The 15,949-nt window shown below is 39.1% G+C and overlaps 1 protein-coding gene across 19 annotated transcripts in view; it reads right to left on the bottom strand.

Annotated features, from left to right (window-relative positions):
• ICA1 (islet cell autoantigen 1) overlaps positions 1 to 15,949 on the bottom strand; it is a 144,064-nt gene that overhangs the window by 73,362 nt on the left and 54,753 nt on the right. The window lies entirely within an intron of this gene.

The following is a 15,949-nucleotide window of genomic DNA, read 5'->3' as shown; positions in this document are numbered from 1 at the left end:
TTACATACATATGTATGTGTATATGTATGTTCGTGTATGTGTTAGAACCCATGAGTTCACACCTATATCTCCAATTTCAATCCAATACTGCAGAGTTCATTCTATTTTTTTCTTTTACCCTGATTGTAGCTTCCTTCTCTCGAAGTACAAAACCTGACTGCTCAATCCTAGAACATACAAAAAATGACTTCAGAATTGCTAACCTACGCTTCTGCAGAAAGAGAGGTCTGCTTACCAGAGTTCAATATTTACTTAGAGTTATTATGTTTTTAGCCTGAGAGCATGTTGTCATAATACTGCATTCAAAGCTACTTGGGTTTGCTTCCCCCCACCCCTCTTCAGTGTGATTATATTATTTACTTGAAATATAATTTTTTTCTTATCCTCTGTTTGATCAAATCTATTTTTATCTTTCAGAGATGTTTTACAGTTCTCCTTATAAAGACGTTACATATTTCATGTTAAATTTATTCTTAAATATTTTATCTTTTTTATTGCTATTGTAAATACAGCTTTCTCTACCTTTGTATATTCTTTTATAGCTTGCTGATTTCTGAAATCTCTTATTTACTTATTTATTTTAAAATATAAATTTATTTATTTATTTTTGGCTGCGTTGGGTCTTTGTTGCTGCGGGCTTTCTCTAGTTGCCGCAAGCCGGGGCTACTCTTCGTTGCGGTGCGTAGGCTTCTTATTGCGGTGGCTTCTCTTGTTGCAGAGCACAGGCTCTAGGCGTGCAGGCTTGAGGAGTTGTGGCACGCAGGCTTCAGTAGTGTGGCTCGTGGGCTCTAGAGCGCAGGCTCAGTAGTTGTGGCGCATGGGTTTAGTTACTCCACGGCATGTGGGATCTTCCCAGACCAGGGCTTGAACCCGTGTCCCCTGCATTAGCAGGCGGATTCTTAACCACTGTGCCACCAGGGAAGCCCATGGAATCTCTTATTATTTTGTTTGGTTTTACCATTGATTTTTTAGGGCTTCCTAGGTCCATAATTTTATCATCTGCAAATAGAGATAGTTTCACTTTTCCAATTCTTATGTCGCTAATTGGTTTCTCGTGCCTACTTGTACCGGCTAATATTTCTAGTACATTGTTGAATGGTAGTGAGACAATTGGCAACCTTGCTTTGCGTCCAATCTTAGTGGAAATAGTGCTAGTGTTTCTGCATTAAGCTGGCTTTAAGACTAATGCGTGTTTGTACTTGATCATAAAACTATATGTTTACTCAGCCATAAAAAGAAACGAAATGGAGTTATTTGTAGTGAGGTGGATGGAGTTAGAGTCTGTCATACAGAGCGAAGTAAGTCAGAAAGAGAAAAACAAATACAGTATGCTAACACATATATATGGAATCTAAGGAAAAAAAAAAAAAAAAGGTCATGAAGAACCTAGTGGCAAGACGGGAATAAAGACACAGACCTACTAGAGAATGGACTTGAGGATATGGGGAGGGGGAAGGGTAAGATGTGACAAAGAGAGAGAGTGGCATGGACATATATACATTACCAAACGTAAAATAGCTAGCTAGTGGGAAGCAACCGCATAGCACAGGGAGATCAGCTCTGTGCTTTGTGACCACCTAGAGGTGTGGGATAGGGAGGGCAGGAGGGAGGGAGATGCAAGAGGGAAGAGATATGGGAACATATGTATATGTATAACTGATTCACTTTGTTATAAAGCAGAAACTAACACACCATTGTAAAGCAATTATACTCCAATATATATGTTTAAAAAAAAACAAAAAAAAAACTGTATGTTTTCAGAAAATATCCATCAATTCCTTTTCCTTGAGTGACTTTATCAGGAATGAGTGTTGAATATTGTAAAAGATTTTCAGAATCTATAATTATATGATTTTCTTCTTTAGATCTATTAACAGGGCTATTAAATTAATTGATTTCCTCATATTGAGCCATCCTTGTATTCCTGGGATAAATCCCACCTGGTCATGGTGTATTATTTAATTCACGTAGTATCAGATTCTATTCCCTAATATTTTATTTAGAAATTTTACATTAATATTCGTAAGTGATACTGATCTATAATTTTTTGTACTGTTTCTATCAGGTTTAGTTATTGAAATTATACTTGCATAGTAAAAACAATTCAGAAAATTTCCTTTATTTACAATATTCTTGAACAATTTATGGAGCACTTGTGGGACTATTTGGTCTTTGAAGGTTTGGCATAATTTCCCTGTAAAATCTTCTGGTCCTGGTGCTTTTCTTGTGGGGTAGTTCCTTGATAACTTTTTCTATTTCTTCTAAGGAATTTTTCTGTATAAGCTATATCAAATGAGATCAAGTTTGGTAAACTAATTTCCTAGGAAATTATCCATTTCACTTAGGTTTTCAACTTTGCAGAAAGGTCTGAAATTCAGTTCTTATATTTCTAAATTCTTCTTATTCCAGTAATTATCTCCCTTTGTGTATGTGTGCATTCTCCCTTTTTTCTTGAGTTAGCTAGTGGCTTATCTAATTAATTTATTCATTAGATTTACTGTTTGTCTGTTCTCTACCTCAATTTCTATGTTATATTTATGATTTCCTTCCTTTTGCTTTATTCTAGTTTACTTCTTATTCCTTTTCTAGCTTTTTAAATTGAGAATTTATTGCCATCTTTAACTTTTATTAAGTGTTTAAGGCTCTGAATATTCCTTTGATCATTGCTTTATATGTATCCCACAGATTCTGGTATGTGGTATTTTTCATTATTATTTTCCAGAAATTCAATTTACATAGGATCTTTTTTTGGTGAATGTTTCATGTGCACTTAAGAAGAAGGTGTATTTTCTATTGTCTGAGTATAAAGTGTAATATATATCCTTATTGATTATGCTGTTTAAATCTTCAATATCTTTACTTTTTTTTTACTTGATTGGTCTTACGCTGAGAGTACTATGTTAAATTTTTTTATTAGTAGGTGTTTTTTATTCTGTGTATCCCTTTCATCTCTTGTAAATTTCACTTTATAAAAGTGGCTGCTGAATAATTTAGTACATAATCTAAATGACATAAATGTTTTATCTCCATTGTGAATTGTGGCTTTTAGCATTAAAAAGTGGGAGTTTTTTACACATAAAAGGCTTTTAAAAATTATACTTATATCAATATTGCTATACCTGCTTTCTTATTTTTTCCACTTGCTTGGTGTATCTTTGCTTATCCCTTTATTTTTAGCCTTTCTTAATAATTTTATTTTGGATGCAGCATATAGTCGAGTCTTTCTTGGAGTGTCCCATGGAAAATCTTTTCTTTTATTAGGTGAGTTAAGCCCATTTACATTTATTGATAAGGCTGATATGTTTGGTCTCAACTCTGTCATATTTTGGTTCATGATTAGTATGGGAATTACATTCTATGTTTTATTTCTCTATTGTTTTATTAGTTCTTTAATTTGATTGTTTTTTTTTAGTTTAGTGGCACTATTCTGTATGCTTCTGTAATGGTGAATACAAGACATTAAACATTTGTTAAAGCCCATATAATCTGTAACACAAAGGGTTAACTCTAATGTAAACTATAGACTTTGGTTGATAATGTGTCAGTGTTGGTTCATTGATTATAACAACTATATCACACTGATATGGGATATTGATGGTGAGGGAGTGGTATGTGAAAACTATGTATTTTTGGTTCAATTTTGCTGTGAACGTACATATGGGCATTTAAAAAAGTATGTACCTGGGACTTCCCTGGTGGCGCAATGGTTAAGAATCTGCCTGCCAATGCAGGGGACGCGGGTTCGAGCCCTGGTCCGGGAAGATCCCACATGCCGCAGAGCAACTAAGCCCGTGGGCCACAACTACTGAGCCTGTGCTCTAGAGCCTGCAAGCCACAACTACTGAGCCTGAGTGCCACAACTACTGAGCCCACACGCCTAGAGCTGATGCTCCACAACAAGAGAAGCCATCACAATGAGAAGCCTGCACACCGCAACAAAGAGTAGCCCCCGCTCGCCGCAACTAGAGAAAGCCCGTGTGCATCAACAAAGACCCAATGCAGCCAAAAATAAGTTAATTAATTAATTAATTAATTAATCAACTAAAAAGTATGTACCTGTGGGAAGGGTGAAAACAACAAAGATGGTAAAGATGAAAAAATGATAAAAACTATGTTTCAGATTCCTTAAAAAATTATGTCTACCATTTGCCAACCACGTTAAAAGAAAAGAAGAAGAGCAAAAACAAAGTCTTCCTATTCGAATTGAGCATGAACCAACACTGTAGAGAGATTTATAACTGAAGACCACTGTCAGTTCACCAGCCAACTGAGTGGCATTTCACACTGAAAAGCTGGAGAGCTGTGTCCACTTGGCACATGGTGGCAGGTATATTCCAATCCAGTCTTTCTCTACATTGGGCTCTAAAAAACATTACTTTACAGTCTATTGCAGTATTTAAATATGGTTTTAAGTTGTGTCAAACTATGTATCATCAACTGTGTTCTCCATTAGGTGCTGGGAAAGAGTAAAGTCATGATAATAAAGGCATTTGAACCATTGCTCATGCTTCTTGAGTAAACCCAGTCCCCACTTTATCAGCTCAGAACTGAGAAGCTGTGTTCTTTAAGGAATCAATGTGAGGAGTGCAACCCGCAATGCCACCTCTCTCATTTTTTCCTCCTCTTGGCTTTTTGCTACTAAAATCAATTAACTTTATACTAGAAAGAAAACATCATTTTGTCTTATTCTGGGGGAATCCCCCCCACCGAGTTAGTTTAATAGATATGCCATTGAACATTACAGAGAAAATGTCAGGAAAAAACCACAACTGTTCTTGCCCCCATTTGACAAAGCTTCATCTCAGATGATTTACTAATGAGTCAGTTAAATCCAGCTTTTCAATAGTGCCATACTTCCTTTCAGAACTTTTCCTTTTTGGTTGCTTGTGTGAAACCCAGGCCCAGCAAATACACATCACAATCTCCTTCTACCCACCCGGCGTGGGTGGGTAGTGCCCTGAGCACTATTCACTATTATTTATAAAGTTAGTTGTTCTGAGTTAATACATCAATATTTTTGTCTCAGATTTTACTTTACCAGGAATTTTTTTGGAGCTATTGATCCATGTGTGTGAAGAGGCAGATATAGTGCAATACAATGGTAACAACGAATGCAAATTCAATAAATACAAACTGCAACGTATAAAGACCCTGAAGATACAGTTTAGTTGAGATAAATTGCTACCATCTTTTCCTTGATGTACAATGTGATTATGTCCTGATAAACTCAATGTAAATTGAAAATATCCTAAATCGACAATGCATTCGATACACTTAACCTAGCCTACCTTAACAGCTTAGCCTAGTCTACCTTAAACATGCTCAGAACACGTACATTAGGCTACCATTGGGCAAACTCATCTAACACTAAGCCTATTTTATAATAAAGTGTAAAATATCTCATGTCATTTACTGAATACTGTACTGCAAGTGAAAAACAGAATGGTTATGTGGGTCCAGAAGGGTTGTAAGCGTCTCGGTTGTTTACCCTCGTGATCCTGTGGCTGCCTGGGAGCTGTGGCCGCTGCCTTGCCCAGCATCATGAGGGAGGATCGTACTGCCTATCGCTAGCCCAGGAAATAGCAAAATTCAAAACCTGAATATGGTTTCTACTGAATCCCTATTGCTTTCGCAGCATTGTAAAGCTGAAAAATCCTAAGTTGAACTATTGTAAGCTGGAGACAGTAGTGAGAAAGTAAAGGGATTTCTGTAAATAACCATGTTAATTAGTTTCAATGTCATAATAATACTACATTTCAAATTCGTGAAATGTTAGTGGACCAAATCTTTTACCCTCTCAAATGACTAAATTGCCTATAGTCAATTTAAGGGACTGTTAGGGGGAACACACTGTTCTTTGGGAACGAAGCAGAAGACCAGCCTGTGTGTGGTTCCTCAGAAAGGCCTCTGGCAGCGAGCACAAGAGGTAGGCAGGATTCAGAACAGGATTCAGAAAAATGACCAAAAAGAAACCACAGAATTTAAGGATAGAAGCAGAGATGGATTTATATGAAACTAAGCAAGCTTGAGTGAGGGTCCCTTTGAAGACCTTACACCTAATTTTGTGGGGGGTTTTTACTAAAGAGAATTCCAAATAGTATATAAGCCTGGGCTTGTAAAACCTGGACCTGCCCTGAGTGGAAGGTCCTTAGAAATCACTAAGATGGACTGTCTGATTTTGCAGATGAAGAAACTGAGGGTCAGAAAGGACAACTTGATGAGGTCAAAAAGTGGATGTCAATCATTAATTAAAAGTCAGCCTTCTTTGCACAGGGAACTCTACCTAATGCACTGTCATAACCTAAATGGGAGGGAAGTCCAGAAGGGAGGGTATATCTGTAAGTGTAAGGCTGATTCATTTGTTGTGCAGTGGAGGCTAACACAACATTGTAAAGCAACCATACTCCAATAAAAATTAAAAAAAAAAAGTCAGCATTCCTGTGTTCCCTGTAGAAAGGACTGCATTGTACTACTTACACTGCAATAACTACCCCGGCCAGGCCCATAGATTCCTTCCCAGGGAAACTGCCCCACTCACAGCCTCTGCTGAAGGACCAACCCCAGCCTGTTTCCTGAGGAGGAGTAGCTTTGTGGTTTACCCTGTGACCCTGCCCCTCACCCCCACCTCCATGCCATCAACACAGGTGATTGGCCCTGGGATTGACACCTGACCCGAGGGAGTCATTCCATCTGGGTCAATAACCTGGGAGGTCATCTGGTATAAAAAGCTCTGCTCAAACACAAAAGACTTTGATGAACTAGCCCAGTCAAATTCTCTCTCCTGGAAATCTTAACTGGGGAATATGGAAAGAGACAGACAATTAGCAGTAGACCCAGAGAGTGGCTGTGCAGTCAGCTAGGAAGCTGTGAGTTCTGTTTGCTGAGAGAGAGATGAGATAAGCCAGTTTTCAAACCCCGAGGGACCCTCTGGTTCTAGAGTCTTTGAGGTGTAGTTGCATTGCTCTTCCTGAAAGCCCTGGCATGGTGGCTCCGGTGGCTGCTTTCTTTCCAACTTGGTCCCCATAACCCCTAACCCCATGCTGACCACCACCCCTGAGAGAGCACCAGATCCTTGAGCAAAGTGCTGGTTCAGCAAAAACTCAACTCCCATGTTTCCGAACACCTTGATAGCAAAAAGTGGGAAATGACATTCAAAGTGAGGTCTGAATTCATCTTTGAGGAGAAGTTGCTCCTTTGTCCTTGAGGAAAGCACTTTAGTAGGTCTTTGATTATTCAGAAGCAAGAACATATTCTGGAAAGGAGGCAGAAGGCAGAGAGAAGGAGCTAAAGTGCTCTGCATTATAAAGTAAGTGCTAATCTTCCTGGTGGGTGGATTGTGTCTCTAACATAGCTTCCCCTTAGGCAAGTAAGACTTTACTCTTCTCTGAGAACCTCAGCGGGAGGCAGGATGGGGCCCTGGTGCTCCCAAGTGGGAGAGTGAAGCTGTCTCTGTGACATGGGGTCCCGCTGGGTCTGGAGGACAGGCATCCTCCTGAAGTGGACTCTGAAGGTACCTGGCGGGTGAATTCCATCAGGAGTCACACATCTGCATTATAATTCTCTTCTGTTACAGGATGACAAGGGATGACCTGCAGAAAGTGGCCTGGCAGACTAGAGGCTGACAGCTGACCGAGGACACAAGTGTCAGACACAGCAGACTGGAGGATCACAGCATTCCTATGGAATTCCCGAGGATGCTTGGGCTGGGACTCCTGGGAAAGTCCTGTACGTCCAGGAAAAACGGGAAAAGGGTTTGGAGCACCATTATTGGACTGTTAAAGTGAAGCGTGACCACTATATTTGGGAAGTGAATGAGACATCTGGGTTTCACATGGTTTCAAAGAACCTCATGAACATGGTAAGTAATTAAAATCACCATTTAGTGTCACCTATAAAAACGAAGGAAGAGTTTTTAGGTATGAATAAATGCATGTATATATAAAGAATAAGTATATGCATCCTTTTTTTTTTTTTTTAACAAGCATCAGAGAATTGATTCAAACAGAACTAAACAATTAGGAAACATTAATTCACACCCTAGAGGTAGGATAGCCTCCAAAATTGGCTCCGGAAGTCCTAAAGGACTGAAATTCTTTCCAATTTCCTGTGTTACCATTCTCAGCTTATTGCCTTTGCCATTAGCTGGCACCCTTCATGGTCCCAAGAAGGCTGAGGCAGTTCCAGGGGTCACATCCAGACATGATAATATCCAGGTAAGCACAAGGAGTATAGTCTTTTATTTTCTGGCCGCACCATGCAGCTTGAGGGATTTTAGTTCCCCAGCCAGGGATTGAACCTTGGCCTTCGACAATGAAAGCACAGAGTCCTAACCACTGGACTGCCAGGGAATTCCCAGGAGTGATCTTTTTCTGAGTATCCTTCTTAGGAGCAAGGACATTTTTCACAGAAGGCTTCTTACCAACCTGATCAACTTCCTCTCACTAGCCAGAATTGGGTAAGCTACAAATTCTTAAAAACCATTTAGTGTCAAAGAGAGTGAAATTATCAAGACTGTCTTCGACCAGTGGTTCCCAAGCTTGTGCATACATCAGAATCACCTGGAGGAGCTTATTAAAACACAGGTTGCTGGGCCCCACCCCCAGAATTTCTGATTCAACAGGTCAGAGGTAGGGCTCAAGAATTTGCATTTCTAACAAGTTCCTAGGTGACGCTGATACAGCTGGTTGGGGACCACACTTTGAGAACTACTGTCTTAAGACCGACCATTTGGAGTAAAATGGATGTTGGGGCATCAACCAAAAATGTCTGCCAAAAGATATAACTTTGTCAGAAGAATATTTTTTATATTCTGGAATGAAATATTTCTAAGAATTTTCTTTTGAAAACTAAAGTTTCCGTAAGTTATGTATGTGACAAACAATACCGATTGTGGTCTACCACAAGCCAAAATATGGAAGTAGAACACAAGCTAATGGCCTATGGCAGAAAATGTGGTTTGAGCAAATGTCACCCATTGCCACAAACATCCACCCATCCTGCCCTGCACACTGTGCTACCCCACACCCCTTCCCTTGCATACTTCTATTCTCTTTTCCAAGGCTGAGGCTGTAGCAGTATCAACCGCCTACTTGCTGAATTGACACTGACCTCAGTTTTTCTCTTGGCAGAGGAGACAATACGAGCAAAGGAATGAGTATAAGGAACAGCTCATTGTTTGGAGGAAACTAAGCACCTTGATGTTTTTGCAGCATAAAATATGAGGCTGGAATTGGTGTGAGGTAAGGCCCTAGATTTGGACAAGAGCAAAACCACAGTGGGCTTTGTGGGATGTTGAGGAGCTTGAACTCGATCTTATGGCCTCAGCAGCCACTGAGCAAAGACGTGATGTGGTTGGATTTTGGTTTTGTTTACATCACACTGGGTAGTGTGGAAGGCAGACGTGAAGCAGGGAGGCATGGTAGAAACTAGTAGTCCAGGAGAGCTTGAAGGAGAGCCAAAATGGTAGGCTTACAGAAAACACGGATCTGGGAAATATTTAGAAGGTCAAAATCCACAAATCTGTGATCTGTTAGCCATAGAAAGTACAAGAAAATAAGGCATGCAGATATTCCTTAGGTTTTTAACCTCAGTGAGAATAAAGAAGTGAGCTGTTATGGGTAAGGTGATGGGGTAGTGATACAGGGGAACAAGGAGATGAAATCAGTTTTAGATGCCCTGTATTTATGTTCTGGCCCATCTCCTCATGAAAGTATAGATGCTCAATTGGTAGTTAGGCACGTTAGGATGGGTTTGAGAGACAGGACTAGATGAGAAAGAAAGATATCAGAGTCACCTGTAGTTGAATCAGGAGCACAAATAGATCACCCAGGAAATTCATGAAGGTTAAAAAGAATATTTAGCCAAAAATAGGACCCTGGGAAAGGCCAACATTAACATGGTAGGCAAAGGAGCAGAGAGCAATGAAAGAGAGCAAAGGAAGGAGGAAGACTAGGGTATAGAATTTCAGAGAGTCAAGGTCATAGCGTTTGAGGCAGGAAGGAGTAGTCAACATTGCAAAATACTGTAGAGAAGAGGTTCCTTAAGATAAGGCCTGAAAACTGTTGATAGGATTTGGAATGGGGAAGTCATGAGAGATTTCAGGAGAGTAGCTGGGCTGAATTACAAGGCAGTGAAAAAGTGGAGACTTTTGTTCTCGTTGTTGAGAGTTTTGATGGGAAGGGCATGGTAAGAAAGCAGATAGTACTCACTGAAGTAGGGGGCATGGTCATAAATTGAGGAGGGTTATGAAGGTTTGGGATAGTCAGGAGAGGAAACTGTTCTCTAGGTGTTCTGGGAGGGTTGGCACTGTCTGTACTTGGGGCTCTTTCATCTTTCAGAGCATTTTGGTAACCACAAATCCAGGAAATAATATATATTTTAAATGAGTGTGCCACTGGGTCTCAGGATTTGTATAATGCTTAAAGGAATAGATATAGGTGCATGTGGCAGAGTGCATTTTGCAAAAATGGCCACAGTACTATTTCCAGTCACACATGGAAGAGGCTTTGTAACTAACTGCCTTAATGAATAGAAGGCAGAAATGACGCTGTATGACTTCTAAGGCAAAAGGCAATGCAGCTTCCAGCTGGCTCTTTATCTGGGGATGCTACCATGCTGTGAGGAAGCCCAAACCGCCCACTTGTCTGATGCTTGATGCTGGTTGCTGGCTGGGTTCTAAGGGCAAGCATCCTGAGAAAAAGAGCCAGCCCAAAGCTGCATTGTCCTTTGCCTTGGAAGTCACAAGGGTCATTTCTGTCCCCCGTCTGAATTCCTGACCCACATAATCTGTGAGCATGATAAATGGATGTTTTATTCTACTAAGTTTTGGAGTAATTTACTCAGCCATAGTAACTGGAACAGCATCCAAATATCCAATCAAGTAAACATGACTATTAGGGAGAAACAAGATATCCTTGTATCCCAGACACAGTCATAAGACATATTGAAAGTTATTGTTCAGATCTCTCTTGAATACAAGATATTTTTATTCACTTCCCAGACTTCAGCTTAAATGTACCCTAAATGTCTATGTCCAAGCCACAACTTTATCCCTAAAGTGGCCTTTATTCAAATACTTTCCTAACTCTAATTTTTTTTAACTATTTCTGTATTTATGATAATTAATATTTTATCACACCTAAATAGCTTCCCAGTGTGCTAGCCTATTTTCAAAAGTAATTTTTTGAGTCTCGATACTACCCTTTTCTACTCTTGAGCAATAATGTAGACATACACACACACACATACACACCCCACTTATTTTTTTTTTTTTTCAGTGTTTTTTTCCTTTTATTGAGATTGGTACATGGTTTTCCTTTTTTTTTTTTTTTTTAAACATCTTTATTGAAGTATAATTGCCTTACAATGGTGTGTTAGCTTCTGCTTTATAACAAAGTTAATCAGTTATACATATACAATATGTTCCCATATCTCTTCCCTCTTGCATCTCCCTCCCTCCCACCCTCCCCATCCCACCCCTCTAGGTGGTCACAAAGCACCGAGCTGATCTCCCTGTGCTATGCGGCTGCTTCCCACTAGCTATCTATTTTACATTTGGTAGTGTATATATGTCCATGACACTCTCTCACCCTGTCACATCTCACCCCACCCCCTCCCCATATCCTCAAGTCCATTCTCTAGTAGGTCTGTGTCTTTATTCCCGTCTTGCCACTAGGTTCTTCATGGCTTTTTTTTTCCTTAGATTCCGTATATATGTGTTAGCATACTGTATTTGTTTTTCTCTTTCTGACTTACTTCACTCTGTATGACAGACTCTAACTCCATCCACCTCATTACAAATACCTCCATTTCATTTCTTTTTATGGCTGAGTAATATTCCATTGTATATATGTGCCACATCTTCTTTATCCATTCATCTGTCGATGGACATTTAGGTTGCTTCCATGTCCTGGCTATTGTAAATAGAGCTGCAATGAACATTTTGGTACATGACTCTTTTTGACCTATGGTTTTCTCAGGGTATATGCCCAGTAGTGGGATTGCTGGATCGTATGGTAGTTCTATTTGTAGTTTTTTAAGGAACCTCCATACTGTTCTCCATAGTGGCTGTATCAATTTACATTCCCACCAACAGTGCAAGAGAGTTCCCTTTCCTCCACACCCTCTCCAGCATTTATTGTTTCTAGATTTTTTGATGATGGCCATTCTGACCGGTGTGAGATGATATCTCATTGTAGTTTTGATTTGCATTTCTCTAATGATTAATGATGTTGAGCATTCTTTCATGTGTCTGTTGGCCATCTGTATATCTTCTTTGGAGAAATGTCTATTTAGGTCTTCTGCCCATTTTTGGATTGGGTTGTTCGTTTTTTTGTTATTGAGCTGCATGAGCTGCTTGTAAATCTTGGAGATTAATCCTTTGTCAGTTGCTTCATTTGCAAATATTTTCTCCCATTCTGATGGTTGTCTTTTGGGCTTGTTTATGGTTTCCTTTGCTGTGCAAAAGCTTTTAAGTTTCATTAGGTCCCATTTGTTTATTTGTGTTCTTATTTCCATTTCTCTGGGAGCTGGGTCAAAAAGAATCTTGCTGTGATTTATGTCATAGAATGTTTTGCCTATGTTTTCCTCTAAGAGTTTGATAGTGTCCGGTCTTACACTTAGGTCTTTAATCCATTTTGAGTTTATTTTTGTGCATGGTGTCAGGGAGTGTTCTAATTTCATACTTTTACATGTATCTGTCCAATTTTCCCAGCACCACTTATTGAAGAGGCTGTCTTTTCTCCACTGTATATGCTTGCCTCCTTTATCAAAGATAAGGTGACCATATGTGCGTGGGTTTATCTCTGGGCTTTCTATCCTGTTCCATTGATCTATATTTCTGTTTTTGTGCCAGTACCAAACTGTCTTGATTACTGTAGCTTTGTAATATAGTCTGAAGTCAGGGAGCCTGATTCCCCCAGCTCCATTTTTCGTTCTCAAGATTGCTTTGGCTATTCGGGGTCTTTTGTGTTTCCATACAAATTGTGAAATTTTTTGTTCTAGTTCTGTGAAAAATGCCAGTGGTAGTTTGATAGGGATTGCATTGAATCTGTAGATTGCTTTGGGTAGTAGAGTCATTTTCACAATGTTGATTCTTCCAATCCAGGAACATGGTATATCTTTCCATCTATTTGTATCATCTTTAATTTCTTTCATCAGTGTCTTATAATTTTCTGCATACAGGTCTTTTGTCTCCTTAGGTAGGTTTATTCCTAGATATTTTATTCTTTTTGTTGCAATGGTAAACGGGAGTGTTTTCTTAATTTCACTTTCAGATTTTTCATCATTAGTGTATAGAAATGCAAGAGATTTCTGTGCATTAATTTTGTATCCTGCTACTTTACCAAATTCATTGATTAGCTCTAGGAGTTTTCTGGTAGCATCTTTAGGATTCTCTATGTATAGTATCATGTCATCTGCAAACAGTGACAGCTTTACTTCTTCTTTTCCGATTTGGATTCCTTTTATTTCTTTGTCTTCTCTGATTGCTGTGGCTAACACTTCCAAAACTATGTTGAATAATAGTGGTGAGAGTGGGCAACCTTGTCTTGTTCCTGATCTTAGTGGAAATGGTTTCAGTGTTTCACCATTGAGGACAATGTTGGCTGTGGGTTTGTCATATATGGCCTTTATTATGTTGAGGAAAGTTCCCTCTATGCCTACTTTCTGCAGGGCTTTTATCATAAATGGGTGTTGAATTTTGTCGAAAGCTTTCTCTGCATCTATTGAGATGATCATATGGTTTTTCTCCTTCAATTTGTTAATATGGTGTATCACATTGATTGATTTGCGTATATTGAAGAATCCTTGCATTCCTGGGATAAACCCCACTTGATCATGGTGTATGATCCTTTTAATGTGCTGTTGGATTCTGTTTGCGAGTATTTTGTTGAGGATTTTTGCATCTATGTTCATCAGTGATATTGGCCTGTAGTTTTCTTTCTTTGTGACATCTTTGTCTGGTTTTGCACACCCCACTTATTTTTAAAACAAGCCTTTCCAATATATCACCAGGCATCAAGAAAGGTACAATATCTCTACCTCTGCCATAGAGGAAACCATAAAAAATACTGTGCTTATTCCCAGAAGCACAAATCTGAAATAATACAGGTCGAACTATGAGGAATTACCTGTAAAATTTCCAGAATGATAAATCATAAGTTTTCTTCAATGTCTCTAATCCACAGAATCTTAAAAAAATAGATGTTGAAATTGTTTTGCCTAAATAACAGAGCTAAAATATTTTTCAGATCATTAAAGAGTAAAATAATTAAAATCCTCTTAGTAATTTCTAAGAAATAGTTAAGCAACATCTAAGAAAGCACGTATACATAAAACTGTATTTTAAAACACTAATCATGGTTTCTGTTTAATTTCTATTTTCCATATTTTAGAGCTCAAATGCAGAAAATGGAGATAACACTCTTTAGTTCTTGGGATATTATTTCTTTTCTGTTTTAGATTTTGAGCACATTGACAATTAAAGGGGGAAAAGTACAAGGTTTCCTTATTATCCCAATGAGTAAATACTAAGTATATCAACAGTGCACTCTTCTCTGCCCCACGCCGACCTTAACATCACCAGAAACTTCCTACCTCCAAAATCACCAATCAAATACTATCCTCTTTGATCACAGCTTCCCATCTTCAAGACTCACTTTCTCAGGAACCCCCCAGTATAAGAGCTAATAGCCAGGGCTTCATTCTCATTGATGCTTCAGATCCACTGACCTCTGTCCTCACTTTCCTCTTTGTCTAGCTTGGATTGTATCGGCGTCATCTCAAACACTCTTTGGCTACTTTGGCACTTCTTGTTTCTACTCATGTCATAACTTTCTAGAAAACTCCAACCATGGGAGGAACCAACTATGGGTGGAACCAATCTCCTATCTTCTCCATGTCTGTGCCTGCAGCAACATGTGTGCTGCTGAAGAAAAATCAACCACTGGGGCAGAGAGGTATTATCTTGTAACTGCATGAGTAACAATACAAGTATCTCAAGTGGTACCTGTGTATGAATTAGAACAAGACATCCCTTCCTCAAGACACTTTGCTTCTCTGTCAGAAAGCTGTGGTGGTATCTTGATTTTGCAAGAACAAGGTACTTTACTGCCATCTGCCAGAAACTTGTCATAACAAATATATAAATCTATGATGTTTATGATGTGAACAGTTCCCCTCTGAGGTATGGCAACCTTGTGCAATGCCTGCACAGCTGTACACAGTGGCCCTGATGATTACCCTCATTCAGGCACTCATGCCACTAAATGTTTCTTTAGTCAAATATATCATGCCTTTGCCTGTCTTCTTAAACCCAACTCTTCTTTTTTCCCTTTATTCTCAGGGGATATCTATTCCTGATACTTCAAGAAAACTGGAGCCACCATATGGGAACTCCCTAATTTTCCTATTATCATATCCACAATCTTTCCATCATTTACACCCATCCTTTCTGTCTTTCATCTTCCTACCAAGACCAGTCCCTTTGTGTGGGCTCTGTATTCCAATCCTGTCGATTCTTTCATGGAATATGTCACGATTTTAAATTCTGTATTCCTCTATATGAAATAGTTACTGCATGCCTATCTCCCAATTAGATCCACTCCCAGGGCAGGAATCATGCCTGTGTGGCTCAGCACTGGATCCCTAGTGCTGTGTACAGAGTAGGGGCTCAAAAGATTTGTCGAATGGGCGAATGCTAACACCTAAAGGCACCTGCTAATTGAAGTACTGCTCTTCCTCTTTCATTACAATGGATTGAATGACAGTATTAATGTAAGCTTGTGAAGAGTAAGGCAAGCCAGCTTGTCCAATTTATGTAAAATAGTACCATGTCATGAGATGGCCAGATAGCCAGGAAATGCCTTGGGGGAATGTTACATGTTGATATCTACACGTTTATACCTATTACTTACATAAATCTATGATTTGTTTTTCTTGAAATTGCTGT

The sequence above is a fragment of the Balaenoptera borealis genome (assembly GCF_965194805.1).
Source record: "Balaenoptera borealis genome assembly, chromosome: 7".
Taxonomy (NCBI): domain Eukaryota; kingdom Metazoa; phylum Chordata; class Mammalia; order Artiodactyla; family Balaenopteridae; genus Balaenoptera; species Balaenoptera borealis.
The sequence above is the reverse complement of the archived record's forward strand: the minus strand, read 5'-3'. Positions and strand labels throughout refer to the sequence as shown.